The 15,309-nt window shown below is 42.2% G+C and overlaps 1 long non-coding RNA gene across 1 annotated transcript; it reads left to right on the top strand.

Annotated features, from left to right (window-relative positions):
- The first annotated feature begins 8,615 nt into the window (after positions 1-8,615).
- On the top strand, positions 8,616-9,334 carry LOC139073211 (uncharacterized). Its single transcript, XR_011521922.1, has 2 exons — positions 8,616-9,039; positions 9,158-9,334. It is a non-coding gene; the product is annotated as an uncharacterized lncRNA (long non-coding RNA).
- Positions 9,335-15,309: the final 5,975 nt, after the last annotated feature.

The raw sequence follows: 15,309 nt of genomic DNA, 5'->3' as shown, positions 1-15,309 counted from the left end.
TCAAAGTCCCTCTGTCTGACCTTCTACCTTTCCCCTCATCTTCTTCCATCATTTCCCTCCGTCTCCACGGCCCTTGACAGCCACTGTTTGTACTTTTCGCATCTCTGCTGCCCCCCCCCCATCTATTTTCCTCAAATCTCTCTCTATCCTGTCATGTCTACGCGTCCCTTCTGTGATCTCGGTGACATTTCAACAGTCACGCCTGCCACCTTGTGCAAGGAGGAGCATTGCCCCCTGGATATGCAGCGGAGCAGAGAGGTCCCACTAATGTGTGAACGTAATGCTCATGCAAATGGAGATGAGTTCTCATTAATGTGCAGACTTTTTGTTAGGAGAACACGGCTTTGTGCAGAGAGACCGTGTTTCATTGAATATGCAGAAGCAGATGAGACAGAGGGAGGCAGGAATGAAAGAGCATCTAATTACATGACAGACTTGGCCTCTGGATCTCAGTGATTGAATAATGCCCTTTGCTGATATTATTCCTCAAAGCTTTCATTTAAAGCTCCCTCTATCTCAAATGCCGGTTTTATTCCACTGCACGGCCTGTGAAGCCTTTGCAGCAGTGTGTTTTCTGTGTGTGTTCAGCCACTTTAGCCCCATCAGGACCGCCAATTCTGGAACATGCTTTTGGCTCTAGTCCCCAGCCTTCATCGGGCTGTCTGCCTGGGTTAAATTACTCCAGATATATTGACCCATTGAATGAGATTAAGCTCAGGCTGTGTGTCTCCCTATTTGTGCGAGTCCTCGGGGGATAACGAGATGTTACACGCCTGCTGCTGTTGCTGTGCAGTAGATCTTACTTTTTTCGACCACTGGATAACAAGGCTGACTCTGCTGGAGGAACTCGGAGCTTTCTGCTCCGTCTAGCTAACCAGACAGCGCCTCAGCTAGAAACAGACTGTGGGCGTTCAGCTCTGCGCTGCAGCTTCTCTCTAGAGAGACTCCAGTGTTTTAGTGGATGCTCTGGTGGGTGTGTGCAATAAGAAAAACCCTTTCACATACATATGCATGTGTGACATGTTTGGCCTTTAAGGAGGTTTAGATAGCCGTGTTCACAGAAATGTTGCCTGAAGAGGCAAAGTGAGTTAAAACAGTAAATACTTTAATAACAAAAGTTTGTCTGAAAAAAAAAAGAACTGAATTCCTTGACAGATGGATTATTTAATCAGAAAAATGAATTATACAGAAATAATTGACAGTTTCATCTTGAGCCATGTCTCTGGGTGCAAAACATCTAAACATCTGGTGCATTTGGAAATTAGGACAGGTGTCAAATCTGTAACTGGGTCAACTCAGAGTGCTTCCAGAAGGCGAATCTATATATTGAGGGCATTAATATATTTTAGATTTTGTACGTAAACAGGCAGCCTTGGCTGCACATCAGTGAGCCAGCTGCTGCAGCTAACAGGAGAAGGAAATCCAAAGCCTCTGCACACAAACACAAGGTTTTAACATAGTTTCAACTTTTATTCCCCCACCCATTATCAGATCACATCGTTTGCTGTTTTTTGTTATTAAACTGGGTCACTGTCATTCATAACCACCAGATTGGATCTACACAGAAATACATCAAGGTAAGAAATGATCCAGATGACTGATCTCTCTCAGGATCAGAGGTCATTTATGCGGGACCCTTTTGTCTGGAGTTAATTTCAGCAACGGCACATTCTGGTCTTTTGACATCCTTTGGTGTTACTTGTGATCTATTGTTAGGAGGTGTTCTCGTAGAGAGACATAGCATTTTCTACACATTTTATTAAAAAATTTTAAATCAGTCACAGAGTCAGAGTCAAGGAGAGAGGAGTTGAGCTAGCCTTGGTTTTCATGCTGGACTCGACAAATGTGTGGAGTTTCTCAGAGAGAAGAGCTTTAAACTCTGATTTGCATGTGGCCAGTCCATTTCTCACCCTCTCCCTTTGTTATGTTGTGTGTCAACAGCTACTAAACATGTAAATGGCTTGACCTCTTAAATTACAAGTTATGTTAACATTCTGATTTCCAGATCTGGGGAGCTTCACCGGGTTCAGTTTGAAACAGACGCACCCTCCTGGAAAAGAAAGAAGTGACTGGATCTGAGCTGTAAAGTTTTCTAACATGAGACTAAAATGAAGAAGCCTAAACCAAAGCAAATTGAGATCCACGTACAAAGAGGAGTTTCACTGATAAATGTTCTCCTTGCCTTTTTGAAGTTTGATCGGTCACGCTGAGTTTCACATGCATGCTGAACGGAAAAGTAGCCTTCTGCTTCTATGGCAGGGATTAGCTGATGAGATAAAACAGACGGTGAAATGCTCAGGTCAGAAAAAGCCACACAGGTCTACGTCACACTGTCACTTTGCATTCACGGACTCACCCATCCTCACTCAGCCTAGCTGATTTAGCATCTAGGAGAGAACAGAGCACGTCTTGGCTAATAAAAGTGATTTAGAAAATTTTCACTGAACCGATGAAAAATATTAAAAAAGAGAACGTATTGTCTTTTCTATTATTTTATTACCAAAGGCATAACAAGTGTCTGGGTTCCACTCTATGAAGGTCACAGAATTAGCCCAGAACCAGAGATTACATACAGCTTTATAGTCCAACAGTACACACACGCCTGTCTCACCTTCCTCCTCCCAAGGCAAGGTAGACACAACTCACTTCCCTAGCTAGGCATCAAGGCTAGCTGACTTGCAAGATGCATGCAGCTCTATAAACAGAGTGTGAAAGGGGAACTGTCTGGACCGTGGAGAATAAACTGCAATAATCACAAGAAGTCACATGTATGATATAAAAATGTCCATCACATTCCCCCTTTTGACTTTTCATAATCAACACAAATATAAATGACTGAATCACACATGTGTCATGTTCTGTGTCCCCTTGGTCCCCAGCCCCCTCCTGTTCTTCCACTCAGGTTCTCCTCATGTGTCTTCTTGTGTTCCCCAACTCCCTCTAGGCTTCCCTCATGTTTGCTCCTAGTCACTCCCTTGTAGTTCCAATTTGTTCGCATTAGTCCTCCTCACCCCTCTAGTCATTAGTTGTTTATCTTTGCCCTCAGTTTCTAGGTTTAGTTATTTAGTGTTTTATAGGTTATGGTTTATCTTCCCCTCTGCTTGCTCTTTCCCCATTTACAGTAGTTTATTGATGTCACCTGTCCTCCCTCTAGACCTCACTCCTCACACCTGTCACCTGTTCCCCTGATTGCTTCCCTCTGTGTTTAAAAACCCTGTCTTGTCCCCCAGTGTTTGTTGGTCCATTGTCTGTGTCAGCGTTGTTTAGTTCCCTTACCTGGTCTCTAGTTATCTGCTCAGAAAGTCAGCTTTTTTGGTTTTGTCAAGGATTTAGACATTGGCTTGGCTTCCTGTCCTTTTGGACTTTGTTTTTGTTCCCCATCCCAATAAAAGGAATTTTTATTTTTGCTTCCGCTTCTGCCATGTGTCGTTCTGGGTGTTCTGCATTTTGGGTCCTAACCTCCGGCTCTCAACGTGACAACATGATGATTAACAAAAGGGAACTAACAAACTAAGAAGAGAAGTGAAAAAACAACATGGGAATTCCTGTTAAAGGACATCTGGCCATGAGCATCCAAAAGACTACAAACTAAATCAATCAATCAATGAAAATGTAAAAATGCTAATGATATGAGTAATTGGATGTAATCAGATAATTTAATTTTCTGGATATTTTGATCTTATTTCATCTCTCAGACTTGAGGTTTACAGATGATGAAAATTACAGGTCTTTCTGATCTTTTTAAGTTCAGAACTTGCAAAATTAGTCGCTAACTAAATACAGTTTTGCTCCATTGCCCTCTTAAAATCACACCAGAACTCTTATTAAGATTGAGATAAATATTTGAAAGAGTTTTAAAGGTATCAGAATCAGAAGTTTTTATTGCCATATGTGGGCCAAGTCACAACATTAGGAAATTGCTTCGGTATTTTGGTGCAGAAGGTAAGAAAGAAAAAAAATTAATTAAGAGATAAGCAATATAAGAACTAATAAAACACTCATGATAAAATTATTAATGTAAAAAGTGGCAGGAATTAGAGAAGCAGCTGTCTACCCCGTGTAGGTACTAATCTGAGTGTTTTCTGAATGGTTCAAGCACAGCATCGGGTCACGTGACTGGGACCAATCAACTTAAGTGGGCTGCCCTAAGATTTTCATTCAAAAGTCCAACTGCAGAGGGGAAGAAACTGTTTTTGTGGCGAGAGGTTCTGGTCCGAATGGATCTGAGCCTTCTGCCAGATGGGAGCGAGTCGAAGAGACTGTGTCCAGGGTGACACAAGTCAGCTATTATCCGACCTGCACGCCTCTGGTATGGGCCAGACTCGGCATTAAAATTGTAGAAATTCAGTATAACTACACGTTATCATCTATATAAATACGAACTGGTTTCAGTTTTTCATTTTGTTAAGGAATTTTGTCATAAATCATTACAGAAAATCCAAATCCTCTCCTCCCCACATAGTACAGTGAAGAACTGTGTTTCGCATACGGCAGCAGTAGCTCAGGTGGTAGAGCGGGTTGCCTCATGGTCATGGGTTCGATTCCATCTCCAATACTGGGGCAGGGGTATCCTGCTGTTGTGTCCTTCGGCAAGACACTTCACCCAACTTGCCTGTGTTAGTGATGGTCAAAGGGGCCGACGGCGCCAAATGGCAGCCTCGCCTCTGTCAGACCTCCCCAGGGCGGCTGTGGCTACAAGTAGCTTACCATCACTAGCAGTGTGTGAATGTGAGAGTGTGTGAAAGTGTCTTTGGTTGTCTTGAAAAGCGCTATATAAGTTCAATGCATTATTATTATTATTATACGTCACTCCAGCACGTAAAACAAGCTAGCTGCTGATGCTAGTATTGTGAATCACTGTATTTGTTTTCTTTGATGCTCCTAATTATTACGTAAAATTGCGTTTACAGCTGCAGCAAAAGGTCTGAGCCATATGTCTGTGTTCTACACGCATTTTTAAATAACATAGCTCAGATCTAAAATAACATTTATAAATCCATCTAGAACCACACCGATACTTCTGGACTCTGAGTCCTGTCATGACTGCAGCAACACTGTTAACTGTGTTAAGGTTGGTTTATGCTTGACGCGTCCGCGAGGTCCGCGCGGCGAAATTGCGTCATTTTAACAACCACGCCCCTCCACTGCGCCTCCGCACAGCCCAAAATTTCCGCACCGCACACCTAGGAAATTTTCTAACCACGCGGACGGTCGGACGTGGAGAAACATGGCGGACTGGCAAGAACTAGTATGGCAGAGGTTCGTAAATACAGACATTTGTATGATTCAGCTCTCAGAGATCACAGTGATCAACAAGTTGTTAATAATTCTTGGAGAGAAATAGCTCGCACTGTCGGAAAAGACGAGGACACTGTTAAAAATGCTGGAATGCCATGTTGTAAACAGTAATTTTTATTTCTACTATGGTGTAGTGTTGGATGCATGCCGTAGAGCTCCATGCTGCCCCCTAAAGTTTGGGAGAATATTGGCTCACCGCAGAGACGAGCCGCATGAACCATAAACGCTGCGAGTTGTGAAGCGCGTTCCATCCGCGAGCCGCATCACCACGCGGAAAGTAAATGCGTCAAGCATAAACCAAGTTTTAGCTCCAATAAGGAAAAAACAAGTCGTTTGGGAAAGCTACGACTAGGGATGGGTACTGAATTCGGTACTTTTTAAGGTACCGACCGAATTCCATTGTACCGACCGAGCACCGATTCATGTCATTTCAGACGGTGCCTCATTTCGGTGCCCGTCCTTAAAAACGAGAACTTGCTAAGACAGCTGCGCATGCGCAAGAGCGTTATGTCGTCGGTCCCTGCGAGCCAGTTGTAAACAGAGCAGCATGGGTAGAAAGAACGCACGCTAAAGCTTGGGTCCACTTCACTAAATGTGATGGGTAACTGGGTGATGATGAAACCAGCGACAGACAACAATCTAAGTGAAACATCCTCATCTTAATCTGCTCCGGTAGGTAAATAAAATGTTTAAGATAACGTTACCTTGATATGTTAGCTTCCGTTTCGCTAATGGTGCGTTCGCTTTCTCCTCGGAACTCCGAATTTCCGACTAGAAGAACATGAACGCGCTCTAAAGTTTGGCTTCACTTTACTAAATGCGACGGGTGAATGGGTGAAGATGAAACCAGTGACAACAATCTAAGTGTGAGGCATCATCGTTTTAATCTGCTCCAGCAGTTAAATAAACTGTTAAAGATAACGTTAGCTTGACATGTTAGCTTCCATTGCCACCGTTGTTATCAGCTAATGGTGGTTCGCTTTCTCCTCGGAAATTCTAACTTCCCAGTAGGAAAAATCAAATGGTAAAAGGAATGAAGATACACAGTAAATTTAGTTCACAGTAAAGATGTTTGCTTCAGTTTAATTATCAGCTTATAAAACTACAAGGACGATTTTAAAATACAAACAGTTGAATGTTATTGTGCTGACACTTCCTGTTGTCAGCCAGCTGGGTGAGGGCGGAGGCGGCTTCTGATGCGCTTCTATTCATAAATCAATCCTCCCTTTGTCTGTGCGTTAAAGTCTTGTTTATTTTCTTTTACAAACATTAGCTGGCGTTTTACATGATGCGGTTCCAAGGATAGTAGTGCTCCCAGTTGATCGCCACAAAAAGGAAGTATATTGTGCCATGGTGTCGCGAGCGGTAAAAAACCGTATGCTCATCCCGCCACCCATGCGTAATAATCTCCCGAAACACCTGAGGACCCACTTAAATCACATGTGACGCACCCGACACCACCACCACCACAGATGAAAGCCCAACCCACAAAATAAATGGCTCCTACAGTTATTTATCGTGATATTTATCAAATATTGTTATATATTGAGAAAAATATATATTTAATTATAAAAGAGAATTAAAATAATAAACACTCAAAAGTATCGAAAATTAGTACCGTTAAGTACCGGTATCGATTCGTAGGTACGGGGAATTAGTACCGGTTCGATTCAAATGTCAAAGGTACCCATCCCTAGCTACGACACACACAGATATAATCTAAAAGATGATCCCCATATCAACCATAGATACTCCATGGACCAGTAGAACTTCCGTGCCATCCTGGATTAGTGCAAACGAGTCAAACTAAGGAGTTACTCCAGCATCAGGAAGATTTATTCTGGTGAGATATTAGTTATATATTTTCCGGAGTTATATCAATAAATACATGGAGCAGTAAAACTGGCCGCACACATATCTGTAGATTACTGAATTATAATTGGACACATGATGGAGACCAGCTGAGAACTTGTCAGCTTAAAGCTCCCGGTGGAGCACAGAAATGAAATATTTAAAGAGCAAGTAATGTCTAAATAAACTTTTTTTTGCTGATGAACTGTATAAATGAGTGTCTAATAGTGTTTTAAATGTGTGTATTTATTATTTTAGCATTTTGGTGCATTTTCTTTAAAAATTAAAAATTCTGCCTAAATACCACAGTATAGCTCCACCTTCAGCTTAAAACATAGAATTGTACTCATTTTGAATAAATTCTAGCCAATGGCTAAGGAGTAAGATACTACGTAAACCAGTAGAGTACTACGTAGCAGCTCTGTGTCAAAGTTATAAAAGCAACGAGCGTCTCGGCCACGCCTTGTGGCGAGTTGGGAGTTGGATTTGCAAGCGAGTGTAGGACGGTTAGCGGTAGTTCAGCATTAGCATATCCTAGTCTTTAGCATAGCTTTTAGTGTTATACATACTTATTTAGTGTTAGTTTGGCTGTTGGATATTGTAGTTTAGTTAGTGTTTGGCTGTTAGTGTAATTGGGAAAGTAGTTCGGGTTTAGTGCTCCATATCGTGTTAGTATTGGTGAGTAGGTGTAGTGTAGTATGGTTGCGGTGGCTCTGTGGGCATTTTACCCGCGATTCTGCACGTCTCCGTTTGAAGAGGGAGGCAATGCCCACCGTGGCACTTCCGCAATTTAGATGCAGCCCACCGACTCTGCTCCCCCACCACGGCGGGCTCCAGTCTGAGGTGAGTAATAAAAGTTTTGACATCTTCTAAAGACAATTCCCTACCTAAATGCAAAGTTTGAGGGACGTGGTTCACTTCCTTTAGCTAGTCAGTCGGTAATTCTGCAACAGTGGCTCTAACTGACGCAGCACTAGTTGACAGACAGCATTACAGCGTGACCCGGTTCCGTGAGGAATTCTGTTCAGGAGGTCGCATTTCAGGCTCTCCACATCATATGTGACTGACTTTTGCGTTATAACAACGATCACACACTAGGAATTTTATAAAGCGCCTATATAGGACAGTTTCTTTTGTATATTTTCTGACTTTATAAACTCCAACAACAATGTGCTTCTATTTTTTTTTTTTCAGGCTAAATCTACCCAAGACACTGGCTGTCATACTGATTTAGCTGCAATAATGCACTTGTCCAGGCTGACGTGAAGCCTTCCCTGTAGCAAAGGTGAATTATTTTTAATAATCTTCTATGTAAACATTTTATTATTACCTTCTAGTTTTAATTAGTTTTACAGATTATTGTTACACGTGATTTTATGCTGTTTTAAACATTTATAAATGTGCTGCTTCTTTGTTTTTACATAGCCAGCCAGAATAGAGCTCAGAGCCTCAGTGTATCTTGTGACACAGGGACCATGATGGAAATTCATCTTCCAGAAAGTCCCAGAGCAGCGTCCACACCCCTGAAAAGACCAAGATGTGAGGTGTCTGCTGTTGATTCCAGCTTCCACCTCAGTGACAGTGCAAGCTCAGTGAACTGTTCAAGGTAAAAAAAAATTAAAACATTTCAGAATTTTTAAGATATTAACAATTAAATAAGTATGTGATTACATCATGACATCATGAAGGAGGCTACTGATTCTGGCCCTGTGACACTTGGTGGTGACGTGTGAGCTGATTCACCTGGTAAATAACTTTTACATTAAATATTTTGTTTTTGCTATCAAAAGTAAATTAACTAATAACCTGCATTATTGCAGGACACTCAGCAAAATATGGACTCTACACCATGAGGCAGGCACAGGTTAATACTCTATAAGAGCACATAAGGTGAGCAACACCACAGATTATTGTTATTACTGTACACTGTCCTGGATTTGTTTTCTTTCTGCATCTCATCATTAGCCTGGCTGATCACCTGATAACTCCTGTCATCTGGTTATGACAGCATGAGGACGTCCTCACACACCTGTAACCTATCAGCTCATCTGGCAGAATAGAGAGAGAAGAGACAACACCACATCTCCTGTTCCTGGAAAGCCTTCAGCCATCCTTCGATGACTGAGAACCTCCATCAGCTCTGTCTCCTGTCTGCCTACAATTATTATAATAAAAATTGTGTTTGACAAGTTTTTTGTGCTGCCAAATGTCTCATTTTGACTCCAGTTTTGATATTTTAATGGATATTTATAAATTACATTGATTATCACATTGTTGCATGTTTAACTAGCTCTATTGTGATGAATTAAACTAGCACCTCACTGTTAAAAGCTCGTTTTAATTTCAAGCATGTTTAAGTATTTATGGACATGAACAAAAACAGGAAATATATAAATTGAGATTTATTTAATTAATATAACAAATAAGGGGGAAAGAGTCATTGAAAGGCAAATTCTTCCGAAAGCTCCTGATCCTGACGACACCAGAGACCAGCTGTAGACACCAGAGGATCACCTGCAACCGAGAGAGCAGCTGTTATCAGTAAATAAATAAATCAGGGCAGTTTTAGTGGGCTGAACACATTACAGAATAATTTTCTCATGGGGTATTTTCATAACTTTATGCAGCAGACTGTAACTTGAGCCCAGGGCTCCTGGAGAGCTGCTATCCAGCACGTTTCAGTGGTTTTCCTGCTTTAACAGGTTAGATTAGCTGTTAAGCAGCTCAGCTATTTGTTGCTGATTAAAACCAGGTGTGTTGAAGCAGATAAACCTCTAAAACATGCAGAATACTAGCTCTCTAGGGCCGTGGAGCCAAACCCTGCAGCTAATTGCTATGACTAACGGCTACTTACCATTCAGAGCTGGTTCTGTTGGGTCGGTTCCACTAGTTTCAGGCAACTCACAAGCTCAAAACAATAAGGCTCAGGTCCGCTTGTCTCCTCCAAATAGACTTGGTCCCTTTCTTCTCGAGTGTCTGGGTAAGGAGGGGGAGAAACGTCCTCCACTTCAATAACTGCTCAGAGTGAAGGGAGCTAGCATCGTCTAGTTAGCCATTGCCTTCGTCACTGCCGCGGCTCCGCCCTCTCGGTCCTCCAGGCAACGCCTACTAATGTTGCAGTTTTAAAAATTGATACGTGGGTGGAGAAGGACTCTGAGGGGGGCATTACCACCTCTTTAATAAAAGTAAACAAACTGTACCAATTTTGGTTCTGAAGATGAACAGAATTCACCTCGATGTTCAAATCGGGTCGCGGGTATTCTGAGTCAAACGGTCTAAAACATGTCTGCACCTCCGGTAGTGATATCCAGCTTGCGGGATCGGAGTTCGGTTGAACTTTTACAGTAATTCAATATCTGTTCTTGTCACCGTGTTCAAGAGAAAAAAACAAATCTGACCGACCAGCAGAGGCTTCAGAAGTTACATTTGACTAATGATGCATTGTTCTCTGCTATAACTCTAATGCAGAAACACTGGAGTCAGGCGTTGTTTACTGTGGCGGTTTTAGCAGATCTCCTTGTGAAACGTCACCAGCAGTGTTGCCAGATCCAAAATCCCACAATATTGTACAGAGAGGCCTAAATTATCGTTTTTCAGTACAAATTATCGTACATTATAAATTTGATAATAACATTCTATAAACGACTTCTCATACCAATATAATATAACAAAGAAGGTGTTTTATATTGCCCTGTTTAAATAAACATCTTTAAAACCAGTAATAAACGTGCAGTGTGTCGGCACCACTCCGACCTCCACGCATTGACATAACATGCACATTTGCGCAGTCCTATTTATTTAATTTCCACATAGGTTTAAAGCATGCAACAAAACATCACAGCAGTGGAAGAACTGACCCAATAAATGGCAAAGCAGCCTACTCACCTAGTTGCTGATCTCGATCTCCTCATCTGATTCACTGTCTGTCGCAGCATCGCCAGCAGTAGATGTGGAGGCCTTGCTTCAGTACAAGTTTGATGAAGTCATGGAGTGCAACATAGTTTTTGTGGGAGCGAACTCTGGGCATCCTCCTCCGTTGCTAACACACTCAGAAGCTTGTATTAGTCCATTGAGGGTTGCCGTAATGAGCCTGTTGCAGGCTTTGGTCTTTATTATGTTCACTTTTGAGAAGACTCGTTCGCATGAAGCATTGGAATGGGGAAAAATCAGTACATCCAAGGCAAAAGTAGCAAGATCTGCAAACAACTTTTTCCCGCTCATGTCTTGCATGGTGGATAAGTTGTACCAGAATGCATCCGCGTCCATAGTTTTGTAACTGTCACTGAGGTCTGTGATAGCCAGCTGTCTCCACTGGTCATCGATGAGCTGGATGCGGTCAGTGTCCTCGATGTCCAGTAAGCGAGGCACAGTGCACAGCATGGGAAACAGAGAAGGGTAAATGGTGCATGCTTGTGGGTCCATTGCCACAGCAGGAGAAAAACAGTCCAGAGCACACAGCAGAGGGTCGTCAAAGTCGAAGCGTTTTTTAATTTCTGAACAACCAACTTGCAGAAATCTCTGGCAACGCACGAAAAAGTCTGTAACAATTGCAGGGTTAATGCGTGTGTTTCGGAGCTGCTGCTTTACCCCTACGCCCAAGTACAGTGTGTTAACTGGCAGATATTTGGAGATGTCTGTTGGATCAATCTGGCTCAGTTTTGTGTGGAGAACGTAGTTTCTAGCCATAAAAGATAAGAGGAGATCTTTGTAAGTCTCGCTCATTTTCTTGTGCAGAGATGTGATGACAACCTTCTCACTCTGGAAATACTCGTTCAGGTTTGTAAATTTTGGCAAAACCCATTCCAAAAAGCTAAAGTATAGTCAGCGCCGGCGCTCCGCACACGCACACCACGCACAGCGCGTAGGGCACCACGCCGGGGAAGGGGCACCAAACGCAAGCTTATGAAATATAATATATATATGATAAAGACAGATTTCAATTAGAAGATGTGCAAAGCAAGTTAACAGCATGTTTACAGAGAGAAAACAATACAAAAAGGATGGACCGTGTTCACTTTTCACTCTGTCCGGACGTCCGGACTGGGGGTTCTTATATTGATGAAAATATCCGGCTTTTCATCCAGGAGCAGGGATGGGGGAGCTGTATATCCTACACATCCAGGGGACCCGGAAAAAAGTTTTCTACCTATACTACATCATTTATGGACTCTTTTGAGCAGAGAGCACAGAGAGCGACACAGCGCTGATCGTTGTTGCGCAGCGCTCCAGGCTGCTGCTTCCAGCGCACGGTCCATTCTCAAAGTGGCGCAACCAAAAAACTAATTAACACACGATCGTTCATGTCCGCTCATGTTCTCTACTTTCTGTCTTATTTGTGCCTGAAGCGCTCTGCTACTGCAGAGCTCATCACCTGTGCTGCGGTGATTTCACATCACTGACGCAGCATCAAATCGCGCACTCCGCTTTGCGGTCAGGAGATCCCTTTGATCTGCTCAGAAGTAACTGATGAGGTGAAAAGGTAAAAATCCAGGCAACAGTTTTTCTGGAGAGTTTAGAGGAGATGCAGGAAGATGAGAGAAAGACAGGACAGGAAAATAGTTAAATAAAAACAAGAAAACAAAACAAAGTGTTGAAAAGTAAAATGTACGTAGATTTATCTCCACTACACGTTTTTACCTGTATAAAACAATAAGTTACACACATGTAATATTTATACATCTGATACAATTCAGATCACCTTCAAAACTCAGTCACACACCCAGGGCCGTTTCAAGACATTTTGGGGGCCAAGGCAAAATGACCCCCCCCCCCCCCACACACACACACACACACACACACAAAATATCAATCCTACTTTTTGGAAAATAATAAGCAGTTTGTGCATACAAGAGAATTAAAGAAAATTTAAGGTGAAGCGCTTGCACATACTGTGTTATTGTGTTGTTTTTTCTGTGTTTGTGTGTGTGTGTGTGTGTGTGTGTGGGGGGGGGGGGGGGGGGCACCACGAAGCCTTTGTGCTTAGGGCACCAAAATAGCTAGCAACAGCCCTGAGTATAGTCTAAGTGAGTCATCATGGAGAGCCCTGTAGACATTTTCTGCAGCATTTAAACGTTCCGCCACCCACTGATCGGTAAAGAAGAGCCGAAGCGCACTCCACTGCGCGTTGATGCGCTTTACAACCTGATACAAAGAAAGCCAACGGGTCTGTGCTGGCTTCAGGATTTTGTGAGGCTCGACACTACAAAATTCCTGGAACTCCTTCAGTTGTGCCTGGCGTTTTGCGCTGTTTTTGAAATAGGAATATATATCCCTTGCTAAATCTTCACATTGTCGTGGTAGCTGCTTACATGACTCACTTGTGCACAAATGCAAGGAATGACAAATGCATCGTTGCACTGTGATCCCAGGAAGATCATGCTTGAGGCGACTGGAGACAGAATTGTGTTGTCCCATCATGGTGTTACACCCGTCCGATGCAAAGCCCACAATGTTCTCTAGAGGGACATTTGCAGATGTAAATTACTCCAAAATTTTAGAGTAAAGAAGCTCAGCAGTTGCGCCATTGTAACTTGCCTGCGGCTGATCATCTGAAAAAATCTGAGCTAATTTCCAAAAGCGTGTCTGCACTGATTTGGAGCTGTCGTCAAAGAAAAGGACCACAATGCAAAGACTTTTAACTGTACCAATGTCCGTAGACTCATCTACAAGGATGCTGAACTTTTTACGTTGTAATATTTCAGAAAGCTCTTCAGAGTAGCATTGTCCAATGACATTCTTTGCAATGTTTGTGGCTTTTGTGCGCCCCAAACTAACAGCTTGAGCAATTTTTGAATCACTGAAAATGCCTTTAACCACCTGTACTAAGTGGTCTGTGCTTCTCATTGCAATGTTGTGCTCGGCTAAAAAGCCAGATAGCTTGATTTCAGCATTTTTCACATCATTTTCAAACTTCTCTTTTTCATTAGTTTGCTGGAGACATTTAAGAATAGATGTCTGGTTTGGCGCAATGCATTTTACCCTTAGGGCGTCGGACTGGGGGGGGGGGGGGAAGGGTACCGTTTACCCAGGGCCCACTGCAGGGAGGGGCCCTGAGACAGCTTTGAATAAAAATGTTTTATTGTTGTTGTTTTTTCCTCCAACTTACTTAATGTCTTAATAAACTTCCCTTTACCTGGATAAAGAGGTTAAGAAACAGAATTTCGCCTTAAAAATAATAACTGAATAATCTCTGAGGCATCTATCACCCCTTAAAAATGTGCAAAATGGTTTAGTCCACACCTGCGGCCAGGGGCTGCACGGCCGCATGTACCGCTATGAGGCATCGCAGATGCCGACAGCCAGAGCTGGAGGCAGGAGAGTCAGTCATGTCTTTTCCCAAGAAAGGGAAATCTGGCTTCCAGAAAAGAAAAGAAAAGAAGGAGAAGGAGGAAAAGTTAATTGAACAGAAGCAAGTATTGACTAGGTTTTTCAAGAAGGAAGGTGAGCAGCAGCAGAACACAGTTTTAGCTGATATTAGCTAGCTCTCAGAAGCTGCATTCATGTTAGGAGTTCAGTGTTAAACACCTTTAGTTTCACCATCAAGATCAAATATAAATTAATTAGTGTTATCAGTGAAAACACTAATTAATATATATATATAAATCAGAATTATTATCGCGGGCGGCCGCCGCCAATTAATTCGCGGACCTCGCAGTAAAAACGGGTTCACTCTGTGTGGATATTTCAGCTCCTTCCCAGTCATGGACCAGGACAAACTTGGTATCGATGGATTCGTGGTAATCCCAGGAATGAGAAGCTACCACTGTTTTTCGTATAGCATGATGACACTGGTGTTAGAGGATTGTTATTGACTTGGTTAGATATTTTAAGCCTATTTTAAATTTCTTTATATTTGATCTTGAAAACGGACAATCTTATAATTTGGCTGGGATTATAAAATTTAGATTATATTACATTCACAGAGAGAAACTGGTTTATTTCATGTCATATGTATTTAATATATCAATATATATGTATTTAATATATCAATATATATCAGCAAAGCTTAACTTCATGAACCATGACAGACATGACTGAAGAGCAGATGAAGATATCATGCCAGGCACTGATGAGAAAATATTACAAGGATCTCACAGCTGAATTTGAGAATGAGATGCTACACCTGAGAACAATATCTGGTGCCACATTTCCACACATTCG

Source organism: Nothobranchius furzeri, chromosome 11 (genome assembly GCF_043380555.1).
Source record: "Nothobranchius furzeri strain GRZ-AD chromosome 11, NfurGRZ-RIMD1, whole genome shotgun sequence".
Taxonomy (NCBI): domain Eukaryota; kingdom Metazoa; phylum Chordata; class Actinopteri; order Cyprinodontiformes; family Nothobranchiidae; genus Nothobranchius; species Nothobranchius furzeri.
This window is presented reverse-complemented; position numbering and strand designations above follow the sequence as displayed.